Source organism: Poecilia reticulata, chromosome 7 (genome assembly GCF_904066995.2).
Source record: "Poecilia reticulata chromosome 7, P_reticulata-male-v2, whole genome shotgun sequence".
Classification (NCBI taxonomy): Eukaryota; Metazoa; Chordata; class Actinopteri; order Cyprinodontiformes; family Poeciliidae; genus Poecilia; species Poecilia reticulata.
This window is the reverse complement of record NC_088836.1, coordinates 642854-655103: the sequence shown is the minus strand read 5'-3', so window position 1 is coordinate 655103 and position 12250 is coordinate 642854. Positions and strand designations below refer to the sequence as shown.

Sequence of the window (12250 nt, the reverse complement as noted above, 5' to 3'; positions counted from 1 at the left end):
AATCAGTGAGTCGGTGTAACAATGAGGGACACAAAAGATCTCAGAAAGGAGCCACAGAACATCAAAGCCACACAAACTCCAGCTCAATGTTGTTCTACTTCTGTTGGTTTCAGGTGTTTATAGTCTGAAAAAGCTGCTTGAATTCACAAGGAGGGTAAGGAATCTAATCTGCAGAAATCTTTTCAGAGCTTTAAAAAGTCGGCATTAAAATCCTATTAAGAAGCACAAGGCCTCCACTGTTTCTGCTGCTGCACTAAAATAAAAAAAACTTATGGGGTTATTACATTAACAAAAGAGTACCATGTACTTTTAGCACAATAATTTCATGTTTCAAACGAAAACGTGATAAAATCATGTTGGATAAACAAGAAATTCAACAACTTAACTTTTATGAAATTTAATCATGTTGAGTTAACATGATTCATTTAGTCAGACTTATCTTGTGCTGAAGACAACTAGCGAGATCACGGAAGATCACGCGAGATCATGGGAAATCACACGAGATCATGCGAGATAATCGTTTTGCATGCCGGGAAGTCCAGCGGCAGTCTTGAGAAGAATACATTGTCCTGGCAGCGTTGTGCATATATATACAGGGGTGAAAGCAGTTTTAAATTCTTGGGGGTACTATGTCAAAAAAAAATAAAATAGAGAGATTACGTTTTTTATATATAAGAGAGAGAGAGAGAGCTTCTTTGTGTGCTTTGGAGTTCCTGTGCTGATAATTTTTTTTGCAAAGTGATAAGGCTGGGTAGCTCTTGCATTGTTACAGAATGGAGCTGTAATTCCCTCAGTCCACTGGCTGCAAAGTTGACACCTTGAGATGCCATGAGACCTAAATCCTGAACATCATAGCATGGAGAGCATCCCAGTTTTCCATGTCTGGCATATAACCATTCATTTTAGCTTTTAAACTGGTTCTATTGATCCTGTGTCCAGACAGAGGGATAATCAGTAGGCCTAGTAGTAGGCCTGTTTGTTCTGAAGATCCTGCAGCTTCCACTTCATCTTCCCAACATGGCGCCTCCTCACCCTGACTCCATTAGGAGGAACCACAGAGCTCTGTTAGGTTAAAGCTCATCTTCTGAAGTTGGGATATTTTTCCTCCAACAGGTTCCAGAGGAATCACCTCAAACCAGATGTTGGACTGGATTTTATTTCACTGTCATTTGTGAATATTAGCTTCTCATTTTCAACAGTGGAGCTATAAAGGTTGAAAAAGGTTATCATTAAGTCTCATCAACATCAATATTTCCACTAAATAAGAGGCAAAAAAAAAAAAAATTGTTTGATAGAGAAAAAGCCTCTCAGACTCTGAGCCGGCAGCACCAAACTATTTTTTTTATATTAGACAATTAATTTAATTTCACATAATTATCGCGGTAGAAGCCATTTGTTTGTTAAATACTTTATGAAACATATTTACCGTGTTTGATGTTTGTTGTGAATGACATGGTGTACTCACAGACAAATGAGGTAATTAGTCCAAGTTTGTTGTTTATTGAATTTTCAGAAATTACAGCGGCTGTGATGAGCCACAGCAAAGGAAAACAAAGGTAAAACAACCCGAACAGGTGATCAACTCTAAACCACTCGCACCTTTTTACTCTCAGTCTTTCTTTGTCATTTAAACACACCCGTTGCCATGGCAACCTTCTGCGCTCCACAAGCTGACCAGAAATTACGTTAAAAAGATTTTCAGACTTGATATTTATTTTACGATTATTAATAAGCGCTCCCTTGAACACAGCGGTGGTTGTGTGGTGGGATGGTGTTCCACCCTCCCCGGCTCTGTGCACCGGGCACCGTTGATTGGTGGGCGGGACGAATGCCTTTATAGTTGGGCGGGCCGCTGCAGGGTGCGTGCGTCTTTGTTTCTCCCACTGTTGCTACGATCAGCGGCTACATGTCGGCTTGTGGGTTTGGTTGACTCGTCTGCGATCGTAAGTGGCAGTTTTGCTATCCGTGGCTGAGATCATGGTTGGTTTTTGGTGCTACACCTGTCGTGCGTTTCTGCAGTGTTGCTCTGATGACGTTGCCGGATGCAGCTGGGGGTTGCTGTGGCATGCGGCTTCCGTCTGGTCCTCACCTGCTGACCCGCTTCCTTCCAGGTTAGGCTGCGTTTGACCCCCTGGGTAAGCTACCTGCTATTTAGCTTTTGATTTGTTTTATCTGGATCCACTGTTAATGGATTTTCTGTTTCAGGCAACTGATTGTTTGGAGCTGCAGCGCTTTGGACGCTCTGCTGTCTTGTCTTGTCTTGCCATTGTTTGTTTGGGCCGCTCTCAACTAAACCCGTTGCGGATTGGGCCGGCTGTGTGGGCGGGGCTTTACTCCTGTGGCCCCATCGAAGGGCATTTGGAAGCGGATGACGACGATTTGTTCCATTGTTTTCTTTTAGTTTTGTGATTGAAGTTACTAATTTGTTTTCTTTTTGGTTTGATTTACTAATTTCTTTTGCATGTTTTATTTCCTTTGGAATAATTGATCTTGTCTATCCTTTTTTCCTTGTGTGTTCCTTTTGTTCTGGGGACCGAGTAGTGGGCGTGAAGCCTCATTTTTAAAAAGAACTGTTTTAAAGAATTGTTAAATAAAATATTGTGCACTGCTAAGTCTGTGTTCGGGTGCATCTTGTCACTTTTAAAAAAGATCTTCACCTGCTGGTCACAGTTGATTAGTTAATTTTAAACTCCTGCTCTGCTAGTTATTTTGGTAATGGAACCAAAACGCACAGAATTGCGCAACACCTTGTTGAAACAATAATCACTGGGATTATTATTGTTGTTGGGTCATTAATTTGAACGCATTTTGTTAATTTTTTTGTTTTTTTAATGACGTTACGAACGATTTTAAGCGAGTCAGAGGAGGACGTGCTGGTCTCAGCGTCCTGGCGGCGTTCAGTTTGTCATCTAATGCCGAGTCAAAACCTTCTGCAATCGACATATTGCACAGCTGCTCTAGTTTACTAGTGCTTTAGCACGAACAGTTCAGAAACAATATGAAATGGGAAAAAATTTAATTAACTGATTAAGTTGTGTTTTAGATTGTTCTTAAAAAACTAATCAGTCACGGCTAATTAGTGGGCGCTCTCAAGGCTGCACAGTGAACCCATTGATTTTTTTTTTTTTACAGCTGACAGCCGCTCCTCTCTTGCAGGTACTGAGTAAACCCCGCTAAATCTTTTAGGGGTACGCAGTACCCGACCGCAACCCCCTACTTTCACCCTGCACAGGCAGACTGCGAAATGAGATGCAGGTGATCAGTTTGTGTGATCGGCAACAAGAGACCGTGATCACCGATCAGTGATCACCGATCATACACTTTGTCATGGAAATTGGAAGATTATGATCGGTGGCCGATCGATCGGCACACCTCTAAATTTAACACTAAGCTAGTTAACAAGAATAGGCTACTAGTTTGGTTATCCATCTTCGAGCTGGGAGTAGTGGTTACATTTACTTGAGTAACATTTTTGTGGGGCACTGTACTTTTTCAAAAACTTTTAATTGTAGCAATAATCAATAATAGCACCTAATAGGTAATGCTACTTATACTTGAATAGATTGACGTTGCATTAAGAAATAGACTTCGTTGATTGGAAACATTAGATTCTTAGACTTCTCCAACATATGAACAGACGTTTTTGCAAATCTGAGCATGATTGCTCAGCATTTTCTTCATTTCAGTACTTACATCATTTTTATATGAACAAAATGGGTATTTTATTTGAAAGTTATACGCTTGTTTATGTATTCACATTGAATAAAATGCCGAATTGTACACCTCCCCAAAATCAGTGGGCGGGTGTAATTTTGCTGATAGACAGGTCTATCAGCAAAATTCCTCCAAATTCCTCTGATTGTTACTGTTTTTGCAGAGTTTGCCAGAGTAGAAAGTGGGATCTCTCGTGTTGCATTCAAGGCTGAAGAGGAGTCATTGACAATGCATGACTCCCCATGACTTCCCAAGATTCTGGTCCAGTTTGACAGAAAGGTGAGCATTCTGTTTATGTGTACACATGCACATGAGTCTTCTTAATAAACTTCATGCTTGACAAAACCAGTTGTGTTTTGGTAGCAGGTTGGAAAATTACAGTTGCTCCTTTAATTGTAAAGGTGAACAATTATTCTAGGCCACTTATTTTGAAAAAATGTGATTTAGTTTGGCATGGGGTCTCACTTCTGCCTAAGTTGTTGACGAAAGCCAAGTGTTAGCAGCATAATGTCCAGTTTTCAAGTTCGGCCTGGGAGGATTTTATTGATTGTTGATAATGTCCAGGTTTTGGTTGTTTTTCGGGGGACCAATAACTGGTGATACAATGCAGCATGGATTTATGCTTTTATTTCTAGCTGAAATTAGGGCTGTTGAAATGCCTGGTGCGATGCCTGGAGAACAGCAGCTTTTCTCCTCCCAGAGCTGCTGCCTGGTGGCGGTTCAGAACAAACAGCGGGGAAGAGTGCTGAAGATGTATGTGAGCGGATAGACTTAAGACGGTGGCCGGCTGCACATAATTTTTTAGTAACATAACATAGCTTTATGGACAAACCAGAAAATCTATTTCATGTCATCCCGATCTCAACAAATGGGTAGTGGAGCTCATTGTGACGATACATAGCTGGTGGATGTGTTTGTGTTTGAAGAACGAAGGTGTCAAATCCCATCACTAACATGAACACAAAAGTTATAAATGTCTGGGTAAGGTGAGAGTTCATCGATTAAATTGACTGAAGATGAATACATAAACGAAAAGCTGGAGTATAAACATTTCTTCATTAGGGTATTTGTGAGCCTGCCTCTTTATTATTAAATTGAATATAACTTCAGATTCTTGTATAACTTTTCTTCAGGTTAACTTAGAAAGTGAGCTATTATTTTTACAGGCTAATTTTCTAAACTACAGAAAAGTTATTCTTAGGGAAGTTCAAATGTGAAAAATTGGACTGATGTTGATATGCAGCAGTGATTTACTCCAACAGGCTTGACAGTCACCAGGTCTCACTACAACGGTGTGGTGTAGCAGGAGAGTCACATCAACTAGTTTACTGGCAACTCTTCAGCAACCTGGTGGGAGTTAGCAACACGAGGTTCTCACCGCCTTTCTGATTTGCAACTACTCAACCTAGTGGTGGCAACTGCAGATACAGGAAGGGAAGAGTCCGACTGGGTAACACATGAAAGAAAAAGTATGTCATCTGGGAACATTAATGACAGACTAAGTGGCCTTTGTTTTGACTGAACAGCTCTTTCAATACACATGAAAAACAAACACTATTATGAGAACAGCAGCAAATCCCAGGGCAGACTCTGGTTGTTTTTGCTACTGATCTCAGTGATATTATCATCAGTCCAGGACAAGAGCCTGACAAAGCACAAATACTCAAATCTTTGTTCTTTGATGGCCTATTCGGGGCTCTTCAGCCATTTAGCTCAATAAAAGACTAGGGGGTTCAAGTGTTGGGAATCTGGACTGAGGCACAGGGCTTTCATTCAACATTATGTCCTAAAGCAACAAAATTTCTACTGTTTTCCTGAAGTAAACTCAGAGGTTGAACTGAGATCATACATCCATCTGTTCATGGATGGACAGACAGATGAGGGGAAAGTCTTGAAAACTTTTTTTTTTCACTTTATTCAGACCTACGAAACGTGTAGCCCATATGTAACTCAGATATGCACATGGGAATGAAGCAACTGGATCAATAAAATCAATAAATGAATAAATGAATGAAATGTCTTAGTGGTAAAACACATGCTCTAGGTGAGGCAGACAACAAATTACTTATGTTTACTTCCAAATAACCCCAAGCTGCGGATGAATTCCTCAGACCAGATGGAGTTTCCACGCATAAAAGGGAAAGGGAGGTGACATGAGGTTTTGGGGACATTATGACAGAGAGAGAGGGAGATTAAAGCAAAGGGAGTGGTCTTACCTGGCAGGGTGTTGGCAGATCAGGAGCCAGCACATGAAAGAGAGATAAAATGATGTTAGGCTCTGCTAACATCAGCACTGACACAGCTCTGTCTAGATGGAGAGATTGACGACTTTCCTGCTGGTTCCATAACGGACGATTTTCCACTGCAGCACTGAGCACTTTGAGTCAGGACACGGGGCAACAATCATCAATCACATTCATCTCTAACCGTAAAGATTTATCCTTACATTTAGGCTGCCTCTATAGGGATCCATCCCATCACAGCCTCCTGGTGCTGCAAGTCAATAAGCAATGATCTGTCTAAACCCATTTCAGCTGATGATGTTGGTTCAACCTCCAAAGGTGTGTTTGAAGAAAGGTGTGTTTGAAGAACACACCTTTGGAGTGTTCTTATTTATCTGTGTCTTTGTGTCGTTTTTTGTGTCTTATTATGAAAAATGCACCACAGATTACAGGAAAAGTTATTTTTACACGGAGTCAGAAGTCTGACATTTTATTGTTTGTTTCTTTTATATTAGGAGGCCAGATATAAAAGAAATATGTATATTTCAGATGATGATATTGTGCTGCAGTCCTTTTGGATGATCACCCTTCAAAGTACATGAAGCTTTTAACATCATCCCATTTCCTACAGTTTAGAGTCCTTTCAATAAGATATTAAAGTGTCAGAGTAACTGTTGAGCTCTTACCGGCGACTGCACATCTCATTACTGACAGAAAAAAAAACACATTCATTTTAATTATGAGTGACACTTATTCATTTAGCCAGGGTTTCTGTGTATTATAGGCCTGGCGTTTTTTTTTCTTTTTCTTTTTTAAGCCGGATTGCAAGCGTCTCTGTTGCTCTGAGCGCTTCACTGGCGGAGCAGATTTAGTCCTAAAATATATGTTTATAGAAGATAGGTTTATAGTTTATACATTTAAAGCCGGACTAATCACACCGCTGGCTCCTCTGCGCATTGCCTTGCGCGCTGCAGTATCTGGATTAAGTTTACCTCAGCACGGATCCCGCGCGCCTCCTTTCACTCACACTGGACACAGGTTGACCTATATGGATATTTACAAGAACCCCCTATGAGGAATTATGATTATTTCCAGAGTTTTAATTAATTGCAATTAACTGAATTGTATTTGTGAACAAACAGAGCTCAAATTTAAAGATTAAACTCACAGCATCAGATTGTCGCTATGGTAACAAAACAATCTAACTATGGATATTGGTCTCTGAACTTCTACAAAGTAAACTTGCCAGCTCCTTAAAATCTTACATTTAAATGTTAAACAATTTAAAATCTTTTAATTTATGTATGCTGAAATTGAATCAAATTTAGCAGCATTGATCATCTAATAAACAAGTGTTACATTCATGTATCTGTGATCTGTTTTAAAATATTAGCATTTATGGGCCCCCTGAAGCCTTGGGGGGCCTGATGGAGCTGCTGACTTAATTTGCATTAAACAAAAGTGCAAATAATTGATATTCATTTTAATTGTTTGATTTGTTGTTTTTAAGACTAGTTGTGGGTTTAAGTAGTGTTTCACTGGTGATGTTTTCCCGTAACGTATAATTACCGAGTGATATTTTAAAATTTCCTGTCACCTTAACATCTTTTAATACAAAAACATATGTCATTCTGTAGAGTGGGACAACAAAAGTATGATATTGAGATTATTATCTACCTTCATTTGAGACATATAATATCACACAACAAAATCAAAAACAGACACTTGGTCCACTGTTTCCAGAAGCTTAAAGAAAATCGTTTTTTACTGTCAAAGCCTGAAGCACATGACACATTAACCATCAACATGCAAATAAATTTGGCTGGTGAAATAAAAAGGCATCATTAGTATGACAATATTTTATTTATTTATGGTTTTTCAGCAGTAATTGTTGCTTTTCTATGACAATTGAAGATCAAATCAAACATTTTGAAGCTGAAATGTTTGATATTTATTTTTATGATTAACAAAAGGTTAGAAAGTCATAAAATCTCATACCAACCCATAGTGTTGTTTTTTTCACCATTTCTTCCGTTAATGTTAACTTTTGTATGTTTTTCATCATTTTTGTTCCAATAAACAATCTATCCACTCCTTATATGATCTTATTCTGATGTATTTCTGAGTTCAAAGTTAATGTCTCTACCCTGGATCCTGCTCTCAATCATTTCCTCCAGTGTTTAATACTCCCTGGATTTTATCAACATTTGTCAGTTATTTTTGCTTTGTTCATGTTCTTGTGGTTTAAGGTTATTTAACCATTTTGGAAATTGAGTTTCATCCATTTCTGGTTGCTTTTGGGACCCTTCTCCACATTTCCGTTGCTATTGATGCCTTTTTATTTAATTTTACCAACACATATGTATAATTTAGCTACTTTTGACTGGATATGTGCCTCATACTGAGATTAAAGATGTAATTACTATGTATTTAGCTAAACAAAATTACGTACACACAGATTAGATCAGAACGTCTGTATTCTGTCCAACTGCTGAGAAAAACCTAGCTGTTGCTGTAGAAAAAGTTGTTATATTTCTGTTGCTACCGTTAGTCATATCTATGACCAACCACTGAAATATAGATAACCAACAGGTTCCTGTTACAATTATGCAGACACTACAGTGGCCACCTCCCTTTGTGATCCATAAAGGCTCTGCAGAGCTCTGTGACCCAGAATATGAATGAAAAATAAGATACAGCTCAAAGATCTGCTGCCACTTCAAAGCAGGTGGTGGGGAAAAATAATGACAAAAATTTATGAATGTAATCTTTGAAGCTTAACTTGAGACCTTGGATTAACAAAGCCTGATTTATCTGTGTTTGAACCTCACAGCCTCACAACTCGTATGGTTCACCTAAAAGCTGCAACTCATGACCAAGATTGTAACGTTTTTTATGATGATTGTTCCTTTGGTTGAGCTGAGAGGAACTTTATCTTTTTGAAAATACTCCCCAGGTGATGATGGTAGAAAGCAGCAGAGTTGAGATTATAGGAGAAGTTCGTGGATTATCGTGTGTCCTGGTGCCTTGATCAGCAGACAGTCGACAGAAGGAAGAAGAACTCCAGACAAAACAACTCCATTTCTCTGGTTCCACTCTCCGTCACAGGCAGGATGATATCCACTGCTAGTCGTTCAGAGAACCACAGAAGCAGCGCTTCTATGCCCTCATTTACATACCAGTGGCCATTATTAAGCACTAAGGCCCCGCCCTGCCCACACGTGAACACTTTTTAAAACACTCATGTCCACAGGGAGCTGTTTCCAGAAACGCTCAATGTTTTCCAACACTTAAAACGATCCAAATCCAATGTTTTAAGATGCCCTTAAAACGTTGTTGGACAGCGGGAACAAAGTTAAAACCATTCCCATTATAAAAGAAACAGAAAACCCCCAAAAAACTTCATATGACATTTTGTCTTAGAATGAAAACAACTTTTACACCACATCATCTTCCTATTTGTAACCAGAAGACTCAGTTTGACTCTGAGGTATATACTTATGGGACCCTAATATTCAAAAAGCTTAAGAATGACCAGTGGCGTCCTCTGCTGTATGGCAGCATTAAAAAATTTTTATGCAGACACTATTAATCGATTGAAACTCATTTTGATATAATAAACCATTAATAGACAGAGATAAGCCGATTAATTATTTACGTCCCTAAACTAAACTAAACTAAACTAACTAAAACCCTGGCACACATTATAGAATTCTAAGAACAATTGTTTGGCTTGAGAAAATAAATCATCTGCCATCATGATGCAGTTGTAGTTCATGTTTAAGTACAGCTCCAGTACTTGAACATTTCCATACTTGTGTTAACCAGTTGGACTTTCAGGCCTTCCTGTTTGATCTCTGGCCTGGTTTGGTGCAGAGTCTGGATTCTTAAAACCAAAGATAAACTAGTTTGGCTTCAAAATACAAACTGAAGTTTTGTCACAATTTGTCAACAATGCTGTGACTCCATTTCTCATGAAAGATACTGTACCTGTTTGAAGATGAGATAAATGGTCACGCATGCACACACACGCACATGAACACACACACATAAATGCACACACTTTGGACCATATCCACACACTGAAAATCTTATACAATCGCCAAGAACTCTGCGTTTATTTCAGCAGCAGCAGAAAGAGTAAGAGTTCACGAGCAATCTTCATTACACAGAGAGCACTCAGCTTTATTAAGATGCAGCAAGCGGGAGGTGTTGGGCGTACAGGGAGGATTTATTGATTGCACTTACTGCAATAAGCATGCAGAATTCACCGCACTTATTTTATTAGATTTTTTTTCTTTACAGACACTTGGCTGCAGAAAGAGATAGGAGACACTGGCAGCAAATGCAGGATATTCTAAGAATAAAGACAAGCTGTCAATAAACCAACCTCGGTGCGTTCACCTGAACTAGACACAGAGGTTACAACTTCATATGACCCAGAGTTTGTTTTTCTGTTTCCCCACAAGATTTGTGGTAGTTACAACTAATGACTCTGAGAAAATTATTTGGATGAAATTAATGCTTATTTATACTAGTAGTGAAAATAATGATTGAACTTTATATTTAGAACAATTACAGCATAAAATAGGTGGCTAAATATACTGTCCTCAATTGTTTCTACTTGAAAGTGATATCATTTTTGTGGTTAATTAAAAAAAATAAAATGTTGTAAAAGCAAAGCAAAAAACCCACAGATCAATATTGCAAAGTCAAAAAATGCTCCACATAAAAGCTAATTTTGTACCTGACAACTGTTTACTTGGTTTTAAATGTTGGATTATTTTTCATTGAATAGCATCAGCAGCAGAGCCAATAAAAAGCAGAGAAAAGATTTTACTTCAGACCAGATCTAATCCTCAGATAAAAGTGTAGAAATGAAATTAAATAAACCTTTTTTTAGTTTTTTTTTACATTAAAAAGTTGCTGGTCACTTTGTACATCTGCAATTTTGGTCTCCTATAATCCTAAACATTGACTCCAATCTTAATCTTCCTGGAAATAAACAAACCACGGTTAGCAGGCTTCACTGATGCTAAAAGATTGTAGTCATGGAAATGTCTTCATGACGTCTCAAGCTCATTGATTGTGAAGTTTTCCTAAAGAACTCAGCTTCAGCTTGATCTTCTGGACATTGACATGTCAAAAGCTTTCAGTCTTGTTTTGGATGGATTATGAATGTGCCACATTTGACTGCTAAACAGGAAGCAAATAAGCAGGATGCAGGAAAAATAATGATGAAGGGATGTAGTTAGAAAAAGTTGAATAAACTGATAGCAGCTGAAAATGTGTTGGACAGAAACAGAATGAATTGGCAGGCTCTGACAATGGCTGAGGAACCAGGGGAGCTTATACAAGGAGTGATACTAGTAAAAGCTGAACATGGGACTGATGGGGATTGGCTACAATTAAAATATACACAGAACACAGAGATTATAGAATCTGTAACTAAACAAAAAGCACTAAAGAAACCAAACTCTGATTCTCAGTGTTAGTTATACTGTGAATATGAAGATTTTTGGGTAACACTTTATTTGAAAAGGGGTGAATAAGACTGACATGACACTGTCATAAACATGACATAACACCTGTCATGAACATCATCAATAAGTCTTCATGAATATTTATGACTGTTGTCATAAAGTGTCATTCGGTAAATCATGACACTTTTAATACAAAGTTGACATTATTCAAAATGTCTTTGTTATGACAACTTGACATTAATCTAGATAAAATGCCGTTATGACAACTTGTCATTAACTTAGACAAAATTGTCTTCGTTATGACAACTTATCATTAACCAAGACATCATGAATTTGTTATAAAAGTATTACCGATTAAACTTTAGAAATTAGCTATATGTAGTAATATTATATTGCTATCTGCCATGTTGTTTATTCTTAATTTTCTTAATTTAATCGATTCTAAAGTTTTACAGCAAGATGTCTACAAAGCACTTATGAACTTAGCATTTGAAACATTATTTAAGGCTGTTTTAACCCTTGTGTGTGCAAGGACTGAGGCAAACGTAGAGGACTGTGGCAAATGATACAAGTTTTATGTGTGTGGGGTCGGCTGGACCCCATTTCTAAACACGAGTTAAGTAGTGCAATACGCCATCTCCACCAGTGAGAGGCAGCAGTGCACGAACAGGCGTGAAGTATGTTGGTGAAGAAGAAATCTTCCATATTGTGGGGCCAACCTAACACAAGTTATAACGGCCAGACCTCCTGTTTAAAAAGAAGCCGAAGTTTGACACCTAATACATATGAGGTATGTGTCTTATTAACTTTACATTTTCTTTGAGACAATAA

General features: G+C 38.3%; 1 protein-coding gene and 1 long non-coding RNA gene across 11 annotated transcripts in view; one reads left to right on the top strand and one right to left on the bottom strand.

Moving 5' to 3' along the window:
• The window catches only part of agrn (agrin), a 464513-nt gene that overhangs the window by 373524 nt on the left and 78739 nt on the right, over window positions 1-12250 (bottom strand). The gene's annotated exons all lie outside the window — the stretch shown is intronic.
• Window positions 1853-2339, top strand: LOC145552139 (uncharacterized). The gene is made up of 3 exons (XR_014088079.1): window positions 1853-1943; window positions 2020-2135; window positions 2206-2339. It is a non-coding gene; the product is annotated as an uncharacterized LOC145552139 (long non-coding RNA).